The sequence below is a fragment of the Pollachius pollachius genome (genome assembly GCF_949987615.1).
Source record: "Pollachius pollachius genome assembly, chromosome: 20".
Lineage (NCBI taxonomy): Eukaryota > Metazoa > Chordata > Actinopteri > Gadiformes > Gadidae > Pollachius > Pollachius pollachius.
In genome coordinates this window covers 15,827,553-15,845,926 of record NC_136953.1, presented here as the reverse complement: position 1 = coordinate 15,845,926, position 18,374 = coordinate 15,827,553, and the positions used below count along the sequence as shown (strand labels likewise).

Sequence of the window (18,374 nt, the reverse complement as noted above, 5' to 3'; positions counted from 1 at the left end):
GAAGTGGATGATCAACAAAAATCCAAAAGAAAGGCCTACAGTGCAGCAATGCCTGGCCCATCCCTTCTTCTGGTCGACTTCAAGGTAGTACATATGATGTATCATAGGAATTGACAACTGATGCATTTCATGAAATTGGGTCTTTTGGTTGACAATATTGGTTGTCAGCTTGCATTTTGTTTTCATGTATGAGTGGTAATCCTTTATCAGAAAAATAGAATACCTAAAAAGTATCGGCAATGAAGAGGAGGTGAGAAACTACAAAGCGATGGACAAACGTCTCCTGGATGAACTGGATCGTGATGTAGGGGAGGCAAGCTGGAAGGACTGGAAATACAAGGTGAAGCGCAAGTCATTTGTGTCTTTGTATTTGTGTATTTGTATTGAGAGAGAGGGAGAGAGACTGAGACTGAGCTTTGAAGTTTCAGTTTCCACCGGAGTTGGTGCAGAAGATGGATGGCAAAAGGAAGTATTCTGAGAACACTGCAGGATTACTTCACTTCACACGCAACCTCCTTGAACACTAGAAAGTAAAGATCATCAGATGGGCTGCAGACATCCTTGAACTAATAACCTTCACTAACCCTGATTAATTTCTTTACAATGAAATTGTAATGTTTTGTTCGATTACAGATATTTGGAAACCCTCAACTATTGAGACACAATGTATTTCAGAGCTCCATAGATTATAACATAATATTGATACTATTGTAAATGATAATTTATAATAATCATATTGTCTATGTTCTACAGCCCTGAAGACGCAGAGCACATTGATTTGATGGCCACATTTCCTGATCTCTTCGGAGGCGTCTACGTTTTTGCCAAAAACAAAGGTTGGAACAGCAGGGCCAGCCTGAGAAGGATGTTTCAAGAGGAGGAGGAGGACTTTACATCCGGTGGTGCGATGAACACACTCAGCCTGGAGGACCGGGCTCCAGGCTTCTCTGTGCCTGTCTAGGAGTCAGGAATACCCCCCCTTTTAGTCCCCGTCTTTTGACTGTCAGTGGCTGAATGGGGTGGGGGGGACGCTGTGAAGCATGGATGTGAGTTCCATCATAGAAAACGTCTCCTTCTGCAGCATTAGATAAAAGCACTGATCTGTCTAAATCCACGCGGTTCCTAATTTGTCTTCTTTATACCCTGACTTTGTCGATCAATAGACCGAGTTCAGTATTCAGCTTTTAGTTGGTCTTTTCGGACCTCGCTCGTCCAATTTTCTTATGGACACGGATGCTGCTTGGTTTGCTTGCTGTTGAAGGCTGAACACAGACTACACACAGGACAAGGTGTTGATGTCTGTGCTGGAGTCAGGAGGACTGTGATAGAACCACAGCTTTGGGCTTGATCAGAGGAAAGGTCACCTATCTGCAGCAGGAGACAAAATTACTGTCTTAATACATCGGTCTCCTTTTTACCTTCTTAATATGCAGAGTATGTTAATCAGTTACGTTTTTTAATCAACTTTTATTTTTGATGTTCTGTGATCTACAGTGAGAACTATTTATGTAACTGGTTCCAAATGTATTTTTTTGTATAAGAACAAGCTGTTTGATTCCATTACAGATTCATAATCGTGCTCTTGTATTGTGTGACTTTATAAAGTTTATTTGAGTAAATTGAAAAGCTCTGAATTGAAAATATTAACAATGTGGTATTTTTTATTTTTACATTATTTTATACTTTGTGTATATAAAGCTTCCCCTTTAAGGAGGAGCATGTTTGTAGTCGTGAAGGTTTCCTATTCCGACCCCTATTCTGGTGACGGGTGGCGAGGCACCCATCACCAGATAGCTATACACTCTTATCTTGACTGAAGTAACGCTAGGTAGCTTCAATGACGAGGCAGCATAAAGTCTGTCAACGTGCACTTGTACGTCCATTTATTGAACATATAGCATTCCCTTGTGTCCAAGTTGTTTCTCACGATGTGAAACTGTATATATATCAATGCAAAAAATGACTATGAAATGAAATAAATAGATATTATGAAATACGAGCAGAAATAATTCCTATAAACATTGATTAATATATCACAAACAAAGCTTCTCCAAGGCTTACACAGGCAGATGGAGCCAAATGAAAAGGATCTTGAACCTAGCTGGCATTACAGGAACGTGGCTGTTTACCTCTTAACTAATCAATAAACTAACAACATGTGACTTTAAACAACCAATGAGAACGCAAACATGTAAATTCACAGGAATAGGTTGCATTCTACGTGGTGGCCTACAGGAGGCTCCAGAACCCCTTATACAGAATGCATGTAACAGTACACTTCGCCTTTAAGGAGTAGCTCACAGAGAAATGAAACTTGTCGAGAAAAAGGTTCCGGGTTGGTGAAACTGAGGTTCAATAAAATTACTTTAGGCTGAGCTGAGGTTCACTTTCCTTTGCTCTGCGGTTGTCTCATCAGACTAAACTAAACTTTGAATGTTTTCTCGGTCTCGCCTTGAACCATTTAACCGAAGTTCTCCATGACAATGGTGAGTAAAGTGACCCACAGAGCTTTTAGTTAGAAAATGTTCAATTTCTGTGTTCGGGGCAAAGCTTCCTTGTCCTTAAGATCAGCTGAAACTCAACAAAACATTTCAGCCAATAATCAAATGAAGACGCATTAAAGTACCCCAAATGTGACATTTTGTTTACTGTTAAAACCTTTTATTTTATTATGCATTGGTTCTAGATACTGTACAGTCAACGTGATAAAATACAGGGAGTGGCTGTTTTATGCTGGCACTATGATAAGAGAAAGCTGAGGGCAGTCTTAAAATTATAAACCTTTAACAGTCACCGTAAACACATTTTAGTGATAGTCTAATTCAATTGAATGCAGAACAGGTCATACAGAAATGCTCTCAGCAAGGAACCTGTAAAAAATAATTTGCATTTAACAGTTTCATAAATCATTTTAATGTATTGCATTTAAGGAATCAACAGCTATTGCACTGTCCTAATGACTATATCACCCCACAGGTATTGTAAACAGAAGATATGAGTTTCATGCAGATCCAGTTAGTCCAACAGGAGACTATCGCCATAAAGGAAACACACCCAATACTTCAGTGTATACTTAACAACGAACCTAAACAGCTTAAACTATTGTTGAAGAAACATGAAATTAATGGACTTTACCCATGCAAGGAGCTAAAAGATGAGGTCTCCCCTTTGATTGCTGCTGTTGCTTTTAAAAACAAGGATATTTTTTATTTTATACTTAGTCGAGCTGCAAACCCCAACACATGTTCACGCCTTTGTTGGACACCTATTCATTATGCTTTATCTAACAAAGTTCCCTTTTTTTATGTGGAACGATTGTTGGCAGAAAGAGCTGATCCAAATGGAGACATTGGTAATCCATTAAGATTGACCCCACTGCAAACAGCTGTTTACTTTGACAGAGATGATGTTGCAGGAGCATTGATCGGTGCAGGTGCAGTTGTCGCAGCATCTCCCATTCAAATCCCTGAATTGAATACTTTAAATGACAAGTTATCTAGTATGATGCATCGTTTAGCCTCAAATGGTGTACAAATCTGTTCAGAAATTACACATTTTGTTGATCTGGACATTGCAGTCGGAAGAAAGAGTCCCGAAGAGGTTTTCCAGTCGTTTGATCATGTTATGCTGCTTAAAAATCCTCAGACACATCTAAGTGTTATTGATGTTGTGTTAGGTGTCACTGGGCCACAGGAAACAGAATACCGTAGTAAAGGTATCAAGTGGCTGAAGGACAAACATAAATTAAACAAATACATTGAGGAGTCTGTCAAAAACTTTCAAAACCTTTCAAAAGAATTTCAGGCTTGTGTTGTTCGTAATCTACATACTGTCTTTTGCACTTTGACAGAGATACCAAATAATGTATCACTGGCTTTCATACCTAAATTACTTGAGCTGCTTTCCACAAGAATGTTGAATCAGGGTATAGCGGAATTAGTTGTGGTTACACTCTATGTGATTGCACAGAAAACCAAAGTGAAAGATGACTGGGATTGGGATTTCATTAAGAATCTAGGCTCAGGAATTTCCTGCTTTATAAAGAATTATCCTTCAGCAAATGCAATTTATGCCTATGGCATTTTTGCAAACCTTGTTTCAACTGAACACGCCAACAGAATGTTTACATCGATTGGGTTAACTTCTGTGCCTGAAGGGATTCTTACATCTGCAGAAATGAGGATGGATGACAATCTCAAAGAAGGTCTAAGGCATCTGCAGAAATATTTAATCCACCCAAGACCAGCATCAGAAGATTCCATATCAGCTGATAAAGAGCTTTTGGCACCCAAGAAAAAGAAGAAAAAGAAGAGGCGAAAGAGGAAACAGGAGGAGCAGAACGATGAACTGTACAACGCTTCAAGTGACCTCTCCACAGCTTCTGTCCAGGAATCTGTTGCGAATGCACTCCAACCTGTCATCCCCACATTTAGAAAAGAGCAGAAGTGGTTCAAAGTAAGTGAGAGATGGAGCGAGAAATTAGAGAAGCTCTCAAAAAGTGAGGATATCATCAAAGTTGGAAGCATATTGTTTGTGAACGATGAAGAATACCGCATAGCGACGGGGAGCGATGGAACTGAGGTCTTCCTTGGCCTCAGAGAGGATGGCACTGAGGTGGCAGTGAAGAGAATGTCTAAAACGAACGACAATGTGTTGAAGAACGAGAAATCATTCCTAAGACTTCCAGAGCTTGAACATGAAAATATCGTGAGATACATGGACTACGCCAAAGATACTAACTTTGGTTACCTTGCACTTCAACTGTGTGAGTGCACCCTGGAGGAATTCCTGAAACCTGATTTGAGAGAAAAACAGAAGAGAAATCTTGTTAAGGAGGTTTTATCTAGCTTGAGTGTGCTACATAGTCAGACTCCTCCAATCCTCCATCGGGATATTAAACCACAGAACGTCTTGTTAGGTAAGAAATGTGGACATTTTGCGTTTAAACTATTTTAATGTGAACAATATTGTCTTATCTTGGACAATGATATCTTCATTTTGCAGATGTTCGCGGCAAGGCACGTTTGGCTGATTTTGGCATCAGCAGAACGTTGCCCAAAGGGCAGACATCCCGGCACACAAAAAAAGCTGGAACAAAGTGCTGGATGGCAAGAGAGAATATAGATGAGGATGTTGATGTACCATGCAAGATGAGCGCTGACATACAGGTTTTTGTTATGTAAAAACTAATTGGTGAGTTAGTGTTTAACCTAAAACATTTTTCTTTCAATATGAATTATTCTTCCTTTTTCATGTAGGTGGCAGGGATGTTGACATACTACATCTTATCTGGAGGACATCATCCTTTTGGCAGAGGCTGTAGATGTGAGAGCAACATTCTTGATGGTTTGTACAGTCTTGACCATGTTCAGGATTTGATCACAAAGGATCTTGTGAAGTGGATGATCAACAAAAATCCAAAAGAAAGGCCTACAGTGCAGCAATGCCTGGCCCATCCCTTCTTCTGGTCGACTTCAAGGTATTAAATTTGATGTATAATAGGAATTGACAACTGATGCATTTCATGAAATTGGGTCTTTTGGTTGACAATATTGGTTGTCAGCTTGCATTTTGTTTTCATGTATGAATGGTAATCCTTTATCAGAAAAATAGAATACCTAAAAAGTATCGGCAATGAAGAGGAGGTGAGAAACTACAAAGCGACGGACAAACGCCTCCTGGATGAACTGGATCGTGATGTAGGGGAGGCAAGCTGGAAGGACTGGAAACAAAAGGTGAAGCGCAAGTCATTTGTGTCTTTGTATTGTGAGAGAGGAAGAGAGACTGAGACTGAGCTTTGATGATGTTTCAGTTTCCACCGGAGTTGGTGCAGAAGATGGATGGCAAAGGGACGTATTCTGAGAACACTGCGAGATTACTTCGCTTCATCCGCAACCTCCTTGAACACTAGTAAGTAAAGATCATCAGATCGGCTGCCAACATCCTTGAACTAATAACAGTCAACAACCCTAGTCAATTTCTATAAAACGAAATTGTAATGTTTTGTTCAATTGCAGATATTTGGAAACCCTAAACTATTGAGACAGATGTATTTCAGATAGTGATACATTATTACATGAAAATGATACCATTACAAATGATAATTAATAATAATCTTATTGTCTAGGGCAAAGAATTCAAACCAACATTGCGATGTAATAGAACGTGATTTGCAAATGGCAAAGGCTGCGATTAAAAAAATTATTATTTTGTTATTTGTTACTGACTGGAGATCAGTAAGATTCGTATTTCTTTTTCTTTTCCAATTCAATAGTTAAATAAAGACGTAATAATAACAATTCATGCATTAATTCATCTCAACACATAGGCCTAGTCTAACAGTAAGAGCGTTATATCTTGTAACGGCTTATACGTTGTCTGCTTCCAGTGTTCTGTTGGTCATACTATAGAATGATGTATTGCTTGTTAAGTTAATAATGCACAATATAAGGAACTTTTAAAGGACAAATCGCATACTTAATCGCAATCGCAATATTGGTCGAAATAAACGCAATTATATAGTTTCCCCAAATCGTTCTGCCCTAATATTGTCTATGTTCTACAGCCCTGAGAACGCAGAGCACATTGATTTGATGGCCACATTTCCTGATCTCTTCGGAGGCGTCTACGTTTTTGCCAAAAACAAAGGTTGGAACAGCAGGGTCAGCCTGAGAAGGATGTTTCAAGAGGAGGAGGAGGACGTCACATCCGGTGGTGGGATGAACACACTCAGCCTGGAGGACCGGGCTCCAGGCTTCTCTGTGCCTGTCCAGGAGTCAGGAGGACCCCCCCATTCAGTCACCGTCATACCATGACTGTCAGTGTCTGAATGGGGTGGGGGGGACGCTGTGAAGCATGGATGTGAGTTCCATCATAGAAAATGTCTCCTTCTGCAGCATTAGATAAAAGCACCGATCTGTCTAAATCCACACGGTTCCTAATTTGTCTTCTTTATACCCTGACTGTGTCAATCAATCAACTATCTACAGTGAGAACTATTAATCTATCTTTCTCCAAATATATTTTAAGAACAAGCTGTTTGATTAACTGGCAGATTCATAATTGTACTCTTGTATTGTGTGACTTTGTAAAGTTTCTTTAACTAAATTGAAAAGTTCTGAATCGAAAATAATAGCATGTAGTATTTTTATCATTTTGAATATTATTATATACTTTGTCAGACGCTACTGCTGAGCTTTGGCCTCACTCTAATCGCTAAGGGAAATTGCCGCATCATGTGTAAGGATCAGGAACTTCAGAGCCAGAGCGGCCTTTCTGCGGTCCGTTTTTTGTATAGCCTGCTTCTCTCAGGTTTTATCCCTCCATGCATAACATGTGAATTTGTTTTGTATTCTTGCAATTGCATATCAATAAAAACAGCCAGATTTGTGGAGTAGGCTCATGCGTGAAAATACGTCAAAATCAAGAAACTAACAACATGTGACTTTGAACAACCAATGAGAACGCAAACATGTAAATTCACAGGAATAGGTTGCATTCTACGTGGTGGCCTACAGGAGGCTCCAGAACCCCTTACCCAGAATGCATGTAACGTGACTCTTCCCAGGCATGATGAGCCCACACGCCTGAGAAACGAAACCCGTTGTCGAAAAAAGTTCCACGTTGGTGAAACTGAGGTTCACTTTACTTTAGACTGATGTCACTTTACTTCGGACTGAGGTTCACTTTACTTTAGACTGAGATTCACTCTACTTCGCTCTGCTGTTGTTTCATCAGACTAAACTCAACTTTGAATGTTTTCTCGGTCTCGTCTTGAACCATTGAACCGAAGTTCTCCATGACAATGGTGAGTAAAGTGACCCCCCACATCTCTCGTAGTGCTCAGAGAGCTTATATTTTATTAACAAAAGATCCAATGTCTGTGTTCGAGGCGAAGCTTCCCTTTCCTTAAGGTCGGCTGAGACTCAACAAAACATTTCAGCCAATAATCAAATTAAGTCACATTAAAGTACCCGAAAGGTGACCTTTTCTTTGCTGTACAAAACTTTTTTTCTATCATGTGATGGTTCTAAATACTGTACAGGCAACTTGATAAAATACAGGGAGTGGCTCTCTTATAATGACACTGTGATAAGAGCAAACTGAGGACAAAGTCTTGAAGTGATAAACTTTTATCAGTCACCGTAAACATATTTGAGTAATAGTAAATTAAGATTAAATGCAGTACAGGTTATAAAGAAATGCTCTGAACAAGGAACCTGGGGAAAATACTTTGCATTTGACAGTTTCATAAATCAACCGTCACAGACTAATTGAAAACAAAGTGTTTGAACTTGTCCACACTCACTTAAAGGCACGTTGCTCTCATCCAATTTGAATCCATTAAAATAAGTATTTGATAGATGCACAATCTATCTAAAGCATTTCATCGGAAGGCTCAGAACAGAACTGCTTTCAACCCAATTATTAAAACTAAAAATCCAAGTTAAAACCACCACAAACTAAATCCCCCTACAGGACATTACAATGAATATAAAACAAACAAACCTACTTAACTGATCTACCTGTACAAAAAGATTGTTGTACAAAACAGCAAGTGTGACCAAAAATAACAAGAACAAGAGGCATTGTGGATTTCATTTAGTATTTCAATATTGATGCGACAATGTATTGCATATAGCATTTAAGGCAGCAACAGCTATTGCACTGACCTAATGACTATATCACCCACAGGTATTGTGAACAGAAGACCTGATTTTCTTGGAGTTGAAATTTGTCCAAAAAGAGGCTCCCATCATTAAGGAAACACACCAAATAATTAAGTTTATAATCAGCAACAAACCTAATAAGCTCAAACTACTGCTTAAGAGGCATGACATTAATGGACTTTACCCATGCAAAGAGATAAACGATGAGGTATCCCCTTTGATTGCTGCTGTTGTATTCAAAGGCATTTTCAAATTTCTTCTGCATGAAGCTGCAAACCCAAACACCTGTTCACGCAATCATTTGCAAACACCTTTGCATTGTGCTTCAATTAACAAAGTTCCAATTTTTTATGTTCATCAATTGCTGGCAGCAAAAGCTGATCCAAATGGAGTCATTAATAATCAGATGAATTTGCATCTGACCCCACTGCAAGCCGCTGCCATCAGTGACAGAGATGATGTTGCAAAAGTACTAATCAGTGCAGGTGCAGATGTCACAATGTGTACTTTGACAAGCCCTCAACATGATGCTTACAATGACAAGGTTTCTAAAATGATACATCGCTTAGCATCGAAAGGTTTCCAAATCTGTTCAAAAATTAGAGAATTTGTTGATCTGAACATTGCAGTAAAGCAAAACAGTCCTGAAGAGGTTTTCCAGTTGTTTGATCATGTTATGCTGCTTGAAAATCCTCAGACACATCTAAGTGTTCTTGATATTATGTTAAGTGTTTCTGGGCCACGGGAAACAGAATTCCGTAGTAAAGGTATCAAGTGGCTGAAGGACAAACATAAATTAAACCTCTACATTGTGTGACTTAAATTAAACCCCAGCGAAAAGTGTGACCCCAGGGGGCGCTGTTACATATTTTTTGCAATATGCACGAGTTTGAAGCGTAGACAGGCATGACAAAAACATAAATAAGATCTCCCACAACCAATTATCTTTTTATTAAAGGTGCTTAATAAATACATTTGTTTTGATTTGATTAACATTTTACAGACCCATACAATGATAAGGCGTTTAGTACGGTCCTTCGCCGTTGCTTCTTTACCCATAAAAAGCTAGTCAGTGTTAAGTTACGCTGATCTACCTTTGAGCATTTCCTTCCATGCTTCCATTATAGGCTACTGTGTAAAACGCTGTTTAGAATTAATGGTAGTATTGAGAAAAGAAAGACTTACCGGTGGTGGGAGATCTTATGTTTTATTCATGTTTTCGTTATAATGCAAACGTGCATGTTGCAGAAAATGTGCAACAGCGCTCCCTGGGGTCACACTTTTCGGTGGGTCGCAGAATTCGGTGTAACAGTACTGGTGAGTACCGGCCCAATTCAAGCACTGCCGTCACCACTTATTACATCTCAGTAGATTAGGTTTAAGGTGTACTATTTAAGTGGCAGAATAGGCGCTTGATAGAGACTTTTTTAACCATTGCTATTTTCTCTCCCTCGTACCTTAACAAAAGCACTCTAAAAATAGACTCACAGTGGATTCTGATGACAACCACAAACGTTTCCATTTAAAAAATTATTGGTCACATTTCGATGTTTTGGCCCGTGGTGCTTCAGTGGTGAGAACACATTAGTAGTGGGAAGGGATACGACAAACGTCCTTAATTATTGTTAGGATTTATTCATTTATTATTTCTGTAAATAGTAAACTTCTAGGTCGGATCCTAGTCTTTTCATCAGCCTGAATATCTTTAGCTTCTGTCCAACCTGCTTAGTCTCATGGCTTGTCATTAGTTGTGAAGGGCAAGCATATCGGGAAGGTGTTGACACACTTAAGGCTTGACATACCCAAGTGTACATTAGAATCCTCTGCCACTCCCAACTAAAACCGGTTGCGTAGCTTTCCAGAGACGGAGCTTTGAGAAATGTCTAGTTGCCTCTCTGAGACCAATGGGGGTGTCGGTGACAACACAGGGTTGTGCAGTCAGAGTTCCAAAGTTTATAGGTTTTATTTTCCAAAGATATGAGCAGTACTGTATGGATGTGTATGTGTGTGTAGTGTGTTGAGTGTAGAAACACACTCAAACACACACAAATACAGTCTATTACGGTGAGCAGCACGGGAATGACGAGACGGGAACTCAGGTTACACATTGAACAACTCGAACCCTCCCAGGATCCCTTGCGTCACACAGAGCACGGCGACCACGCTCACAGTCTAATCCCATCATCTATTTAACCAAATAGATGATGAGCAGGAAATAATCAGAATCAATCAGAATCAGAAAACTTTATTGATCGCCGCGGGGAAATTGTTTTGTTCCAGGTGCTCCATACAATAGAAATTACAAACATACAAGATAAGATTATAAAATAGAAAATTATAAAAAAAATAAAATACAATAAATAAAAGTAAGAAAGGCTTTTAAAAGTGAAGGCTTCTCCTTCAAGGAGGTGCATGTTTGTAATTGTGAAGGCTTCCCCTTTAAAAGGAGGAGCTCACACACCAGAGAAACGAAACCCGTCATCGTCACATAAAAGTTCCTGGTTGGTGAAGCTTAAGTTCACTTTTCTTTGCTCTGCTGTTGTTTCGTCGGACTAAGCTAAACTTCGATACGTGGTTTCATCTTTGAATCTTTGATTGGTGAGTCTTCTTTAAGCTCTGTTATATCTGTAATATATCTGTATAATATATCTATTAATACTTGTGTAATCAGGGGCGTAGTGGGTAGAGTTGGCTCGGTCGCGAATCTTTAAGACGAACGAACCGAACTGGTTCCTCTCTCTCGTTCGTCTCGTTCGCCTCGTTCGTCTTAAACCGGAAACTCGACTGAACGAACGAACGAACGAGGGGCTGAGTATGACTGACTCAGAGAACCGTGCATGATTCGATTCACCGCTACCGGAAACTCGACTGAATGAACGAACGAACGATTCGCGAACGACTCCTCTTGACGAACTGAATGTCGCGAACTGAATCGCAGAAACGAATCACTAAATCCAACCCTAGTGGTGGGGCACTTTTTCATACCGAAAGCTTACCGTACCGGCCTTGCGCTGAGTTGTTGACGGGGGGACGGGTGTGATAAATTACAGGGAGTGGCTGTCTTATAACTGTATAACTGCGCCACCGTGTGGGAATAGTTTTAAAATGACAAAGTGTGACCCAAATAACAAGACGCACTCTGGATTTCATATTGTATTGTTTTATTGATTGTAACAATGTATTGGATATTGCATTTAAGGAAACCAACAGCTATTGCACTGACCTGATGTCTATATAACCCCACAGGTATTGTGAACAAAAGACATGGGTGACTCGTGGGTGTTCCTGTACTTCCAAGAGACACACCCAATAATTCAGAGTATAATTAGCAACGATCACAATAAGCTCAAACAATTGCTTAAGAATTTGAATTGGACCCCACTGCAAGCAGCTGCCTTCAATTACTGGGACAATATTTCAAAAGCACACATCAGTATAGGGGAACATTTTGCTAACAATGAGAAGACATTTATAATTATACATAACTTAGCAACAAATGGTGTCAAAAATTTGGAAATTGCAATCAGACTAAAACGTCCTGAAGAGGTTTGCCAGTTGTTTGATAGTACTATGCAGACACATACAAATTATATTGTTATGTTAAGTGCCACTGGGCCAGACAGAGCAGAATACCATATTAGAGGTATCCAGTGGCTAAAGAACAATAAGATATACCAATACATCGAGGAGGCTATCGAACGCTTTCGAAAGCGTTCAAAATATTGTATGGCTTTGGTTGTTCAGAATCTACATTCTGTCTTTTGCACTTTGAGAGAGATATTAACTGGCTATAATACCAGGTGGATTTATAGTCTGCAGACATTTTTAAACCAACAAAGCCTAGCATTAGAAGAGGACATATCAGATGGTTTAGGTGACTTCTCCACAACTTCTGTCCAGGAATCTCATGTGAATGCACTCCAACCTGGCATCCCCAAATTTAGAAAAGGGCAGAAGTGGTTCAAAATAAGTAAGACATGGAGGGAGAAATTAGAGAAGCTCTCAAAAAGTGAGCATATCATCAAAGTTGGAAGCATATTGTTTGTGAACGATGAAGAATACCGCATAGCGACGGGGAGCGATGGAACTGAGGTCTTCCTTGGCCTCAGAGAGGATGGCACTGAGGTGGCAGTGAAGAGAATGTCTAAAACGAACGACGATGTGTTGAAGAACGAGAAATCATTCCTAAGACTTCCAGAGCTTGAACATGAAAATATCGTGAGATACATGGACTACGCCAAAGATACTAACTTTGGTTACCTTGCACTTCAACTGTGTGAGTGCACCCTGGAGGAATTCCTGAAACCTGATTTGAGAGAAAAACAGAAGAGAAATCTTGTTAAGGAGGTTTTATCTAGCTTGAGTGTGCTACATAGTCAGACTCCTCCAATCCTCCATCGGGATATTAAACCACAGAACGTCTTGTTAGGTAAGAAATGTGGACATTTTGCGTTGAAACTATTTTAATGTGAACAATATTGTCTTATCTTGGACAATGATATCTTCATTTTGCAGATGTTCGCGGCAAGGCACGTTTGGCTGATTTTGGCATCAGCAGAACGTTGCCCAAAGGGCAGACATCCCGGCACACAAAAAAAGCTGGAACAAAGTGCTGGATGGCAAGAGAGAATATAGATGAGGATGTTGATGTACCATGCAAGATGAGCGCTGACATACAGGTTTTTGTTATGTAAAAACTAATTGGTGAGTTAGTGTTTAACCTAAAACATTTTTCTTTCAATATGAATTATTCTTCCTTTTTCATGTAGGTGGCAGGGATGTTGACATACTACATCTTATCTGGAGGACATCATCCTTTTGGCAGAGGCTGTAGATGTGAGAGCAACATTCTTGATGGTTTGTACAGTCTTGACCATGTTCAGGATTTGATCACAAAGGATCTTGTGAAGTGGATGATCAACAAAAATCCAAAAGAAAGGCCTACAGTGCAGCAATGCCTGGCCCATCCCTTCTTCTGGTCGACTTCAAGGTATTAAATTTGATGTATAATAGGAATTGACAACTGATGCATTTCATGAAATTGGGTCTTTTGGTTGACAATATTGGTTGTCAGCTTGCATTTTGTTTTCATGTATGAATGGTAATCCTTTATCAGAAAAATAGAATACCTAAAAAGTATCGGCAATGAAGAGGAGGTGAGAAACTACAAAGCGACGGACAAACGCCTCCTGGATGAACTGGATCGTGATGTAGGAGAGGCAAGCTGGAAGGACTGGAAACAAAAGGTGAAGCGCAAGTCATTTGTGTCTTTGTATTGTGAGAGAGGAAGAGAGGCTGAGACTGAGCTTTGATGATGTTTCAGTTTCCACCGGAGTTGGTGCAGAAGATGGATGGCAAAGGGAAGTATTCTGAGAACACTGCGGGATTACTTCGCTTCATCCGCAACCTCCTTGTACACTAGTAAGTAAAGATCATCAGATCGGCTGCAAAGATCCTTGAACTAATAACAGTCAACAACCCTAGTCAATTTCTATAAAACTAAATTGTAATGTGTTGTTCAATTGCAGATATTTGGAAACCCTAAACTATTGAGACAGATTTATTTCAGATAGTGATACATTATTACATGAAAATGATACCATTACAAATGATAATTAATAATAATCTTATTGTCTAGGGCAAAGAATTCAAACCAACATTGCGATGTAATAGAACGTGATTTGCAAATGGCAAAGGCTGCGATTAAAAAAATTATTATTTTGTTATTTGTTACTGACTGGAGATCAGTAAGATTCGTATTTCTTTTTCTTTTCCAATTCAATAGTTAAATAAAGACGTAATAATAACAATTCATGCATTAATTCATCTCAACACATAGGCCTAGTCTAACAGTAAGAGCGTTATATCTTGTAACGGCTTATACGTTGTCTGCTTCCAGTGTTCTGTTGGTCATACTATAGAATGATGTATTGCTTGTTAAGTTAATAATGCACAATATAAGGAACTTTTAAAGGACAAATCGCATACTTAATCGCAATCGCAATATTGGTCGAAATAAACGCAATTATATAGTTTCCCCAAATCGTTCCGCCCTAATATTGTCTATGTTCTACAGCCCTGAGGACGCAGATCACATTGATTTGATGGCCACATTTCCTGATCTCTTCGGAGGCGTCTACGTTTTTGCCAAAAACAAAGGTTGGAACAGCAGTGTCAGCCTGAGAAGGATGTTTCAAGAGGAGGAGGAGGACGTCACATCAGGTGGTGGGATGAACACACTCAGCCTGGAGGACCGGGCTCCAGGCTTCTCTGTGCCTGTCCAGGAGTCAGGAGGACCCCCCCATTCAGTCACCGTCATACCATGACTGTCAGTGTCTGAATGGGGTGGGGGGGACACTGTGAAGCATGGATGTGAGTTCCATCATAGAAAACGTCTCCCTTCTGCAGCATTAGATAAAAGCACCCCTCTGTCTTAATCCACGCGGTTCCTAATTTGTCGCCTTCATACCCTGACTGTCAATCAATCGACTATCTACAATGAGAAGTATTTATGTAATTTGTTCCAAATTTATTTTTTTGTATAAGAACAAGCTTTTTGATTAACTTACAGATTCATAATTTTACTCTTGTATTGTGTGACTTTGTAAAGTTCCTTTAACTAAATTGAAAAGCTCTGAATTGAAAATAATAACATGTAGTATTTTTATCATTTTGAATATTATTATATACTTTGTCAGACGCCACTGATGAGCTTTGGCCTCACTGTAATCGCTAAGGGAAATTGCGCCATCATGTGTAAAGGTCAGGAAATGCAGAGCCTGAGCGGCATTTCCGCAATCCGTTTTTTGGAGGAGCGGGAGCTCGGCGGCAGTTCAGCTCCCGGAGGACACCGCCGGAGGCGGAGCGGCCGGACTGCCGCCGAAGTGAGGGTCAAAGTAGACTGAAGGTGTGATTTCCTTAAAAATGTATAAAAACAATATGTTAACATCCATTAAATTAATCAATTCCACACAAGGGAGTCCGGCATTCAGATGCCAGCTGGATCCCCCTTACAGATGGTACAGTCCATAGCCTGGTCTATCCATCACACAACGGGGCGGACATCCCACGGGGGCTGTCACTCGAGGGTTGATTTTGATGAGGTCGCAGTGGAAGTCCACATCCCAGCTGGTGTTAAAATAGCGGTCCTTTAAAATTGCTTCTGAAGATATATCTGATTTACCACTTTATCTCGACTCTGGTCTGGAGTTAATAACAAGTTAATAGTTGTCCTTCATGTTCGTCAATGTTCATCAATAACATTCGACGACACCATTGATAGAAAACCCGAAGCGCACCCTCCGGAAAAGCACCATAAGAAACAAGCATTCGGCTTGAGGAAGCATTCCAGCTACCAGGTGGAACTGATGAGGCCTTTTGTAGCCATCTGTACCGTGCCCAAGTCCGTTTCACACCTGTACCGTGCTCAAGTCTAGATCGTTTGGCTAGTGTGAGCACGCCAACCGTACTCAAGTCCACTATGGCGACTCATTAGTGCCATAAAGCACTGATGTGATAAAACATGCATTCGGGCGTATTCTATTATTTCACACGCTTAGATATTAACTGCGAGCGCGCAAATCATCTGCGCGCGCGCGCATACTCAGAGCGCTGCTCCCCGAGCGTGGAAAACAGCTCCTCGAGAGCATTACCTCGTTGCAAGTGAGAGGGGGGAATAACTTCGGTCACACAAAACAGCTTCTCGCTCCTAACAGCCTCTCGCGAATGATGTCTCTCGCTCATATTTAATTTTAGCACTTTGGGGAGGGAACCAAGGCAGGGTGGGCTCTCCTGTGATTGGCCATTTGTGAAGCGCGATATTTGATTGAGCGAGAGAGCAGAACATCATTCGCGAGAGGCTGTGAGGCTGTTTTGTGTGACTGAAGTTATTACGCCCTCTCGCTTGCAATGAGTAATGCTCTCGAGGAGCTGTTTTCCTCGATCGGGGAGCAGCGCTCTGAGTGCGCGCGCGCGCAGAGAAAATTTGCGCGCTCGCAGTTAATATCTACGCATGTGTGAAATAAATAGAATACGCCCGAATGCATGTTTTATCACATTAGTGCTTTATGGCGCTAATGTGTCGCCATAGTCCACTTCCATTCCGTGGCCTGAGCACACTTGGGAGAGGTGTGCTCAGGCCACGGTACGCTAATGAGCCGACACGCCTGAACCTGAGCTGCAGGGGCGAGGCTAGCCCATTTTTAGGGGTGCTGAAGCACCCCTAAAAAGGGGCTCAGCACCCCTAAAACTTGGGAGTAAGAAATGTTATTCTAAAAATTATATTTGTTCGTCTTTGAAATTGTTAAATAATGTCCAAAACATACTCTGTAGTTTTTGGTTTGAAATGTATATATTTAAGGAAGAAAATGAAAAAACATCCCCGCTTAGCAAATGGTATCATCCTCTTCTCAACCATCCTTCTCCTCTGTACCTGCACCGCTCCTCAGCCCGCCCGTCGTCCAGCGCGACTCATGCAGAGTGAGATCTGTTTAGTTGTAGTGTTGTGAATCAATCAACTAAGTAAGTTGCTCTAAAGCTGTGTCTCACACTTCTTTCCTTTTACCTAGAGTTGTTCCGATTCTGATACCATATCGGTGAGTGCTGGAGTCCAGGCACCGTTTACCAGTTAGCTCAGTAGCTCCGTTAGCGCCATTAGCACTACCGTCGAACTACAGCGGTCTATTTATTCAGCAAAAACAGCAGCGCCACAAGTACCTGTGTAGTGCGTACGTGTGTCTCTGTTGTTAAAGTTTATCGTTAGTTTGAGACTCATTTTAACAATCGGGAGTCATGTCAACATGACGTCAGGTGCGTCTTTTCTGGTGTGTGTGCGCGTCGTCATGGAAACATGAAGCCCTGCCGGTGGTGCGGCGTTTGGACCCGAGTGAAAACATACGTGTGTACAGCTGAAAAACGAAACAACATAGCACTGTATACCACCAGTATGTGTGAAAACACTCACTGTGGCTTTTTAAATAAATTGTTAGTTATTCATAGATTTATATCAGTTATTTTTCAGTTGTGTCTGACTATCAAACTAGACAATAAAAGAAAGTTAAATGTTTTTCTTTTGCTGTATTCATTCATGTTTTACAGAGGATTTAACCTGAACCAGGCTTTGCAACAATAATAATCACACCACCTTCATGCAGGCGTAGTAGTATATACTAACTCCTAGCGTTACTGTGTGTGTGTGTGTGTGTGTGTGTGTGTGTGTGTGTGTGTGTGTGTGTGTGTGTGTTTGTGTGTTTCTCTTTTTGCAATTGACATACGACAGTTCTTTAAAAGAAAAAAGACAGATTCAGGTGAGAGACTAGGGACAGTCCATGATGACCTCTATCTTCTTTTTTTCAGAACAAAAGCTATGTGTGAGGCAAACCAGATAGCAGTCTTAGAATAATCCTCAGGACAGAGGCGGACGACAAAGAGAATGGATGAATATCTTGTTGAGTCAACATGTAGGGCAGGCAGTGCAACCTGTGGCTCTTCAGAGTCTGAAGATCTCAAGAGGAAACTTTTGTTTCCTAGTCTGGACCGAATGATCGGTGAACTTGAGAGGCGTTATTCTGGTGTGAAAGAGGAGGTGCTCAATGGAACTCAGGCATGCAGTCCCACCTCAGGCCACTTCTTGTCTGAGCCTCATCTGACAGCACTGGCTCTGCTTTACCATATTGAATTTAAGTCAGAGGAAGTGATAGTTGCAAA

The 18,374-nt window shown here is 40.6% G+C and overlaps 2 long non-coding RNA genes across 3 annotated transcripts; both read left to right on the top strand.

Moving 5' to 3' along the window:
* Window positions 1-2,340: 2,340 nt before the first annotated feature.
* LOC307091190 lies at window positions 2,341-7,393 on the top strand. Its single transcript, XR_013812713.1, has 7 exons — window positions 2,341-2,486; window positions 2,977-4,918; window positions 5,005-5,168; window positions 5,259-5,479; window positions 5,606-5,735; window positions 5,813-5,910; window positions 6,566-7,393. It is a non-coding gene; the product is annotated as an uncharacterized lncRNA (long non-coding RNA).
* Window positions 7,394-7,606: 213 nt separating this feature from the next.
* Window positions 7,607-15,321, top strand: LOC307090823. Of its 2 annotated transcripts, XR_013812686.1 has the most exons (8): window positions 7,607-7,807; window positions 8,695-11,267; window positions 11,916-13,098; window positions 13,185-13,348; window positions 13,439-13,659; window positions 13,786-13,915; window positions 13,993-14,090; window positions 14,746-15,321. It is a non-coding gene; the product is annotated as an uncharacterized lncRNA (long non-coding RNA). The 2 variants fall into 2 exon arrangements; XR_013812685.1 differs by lacking the exon at window positions 8,695-11,267.
* Window positions 15,322-18,374: the final 3,053 nt, after the last annotated feature.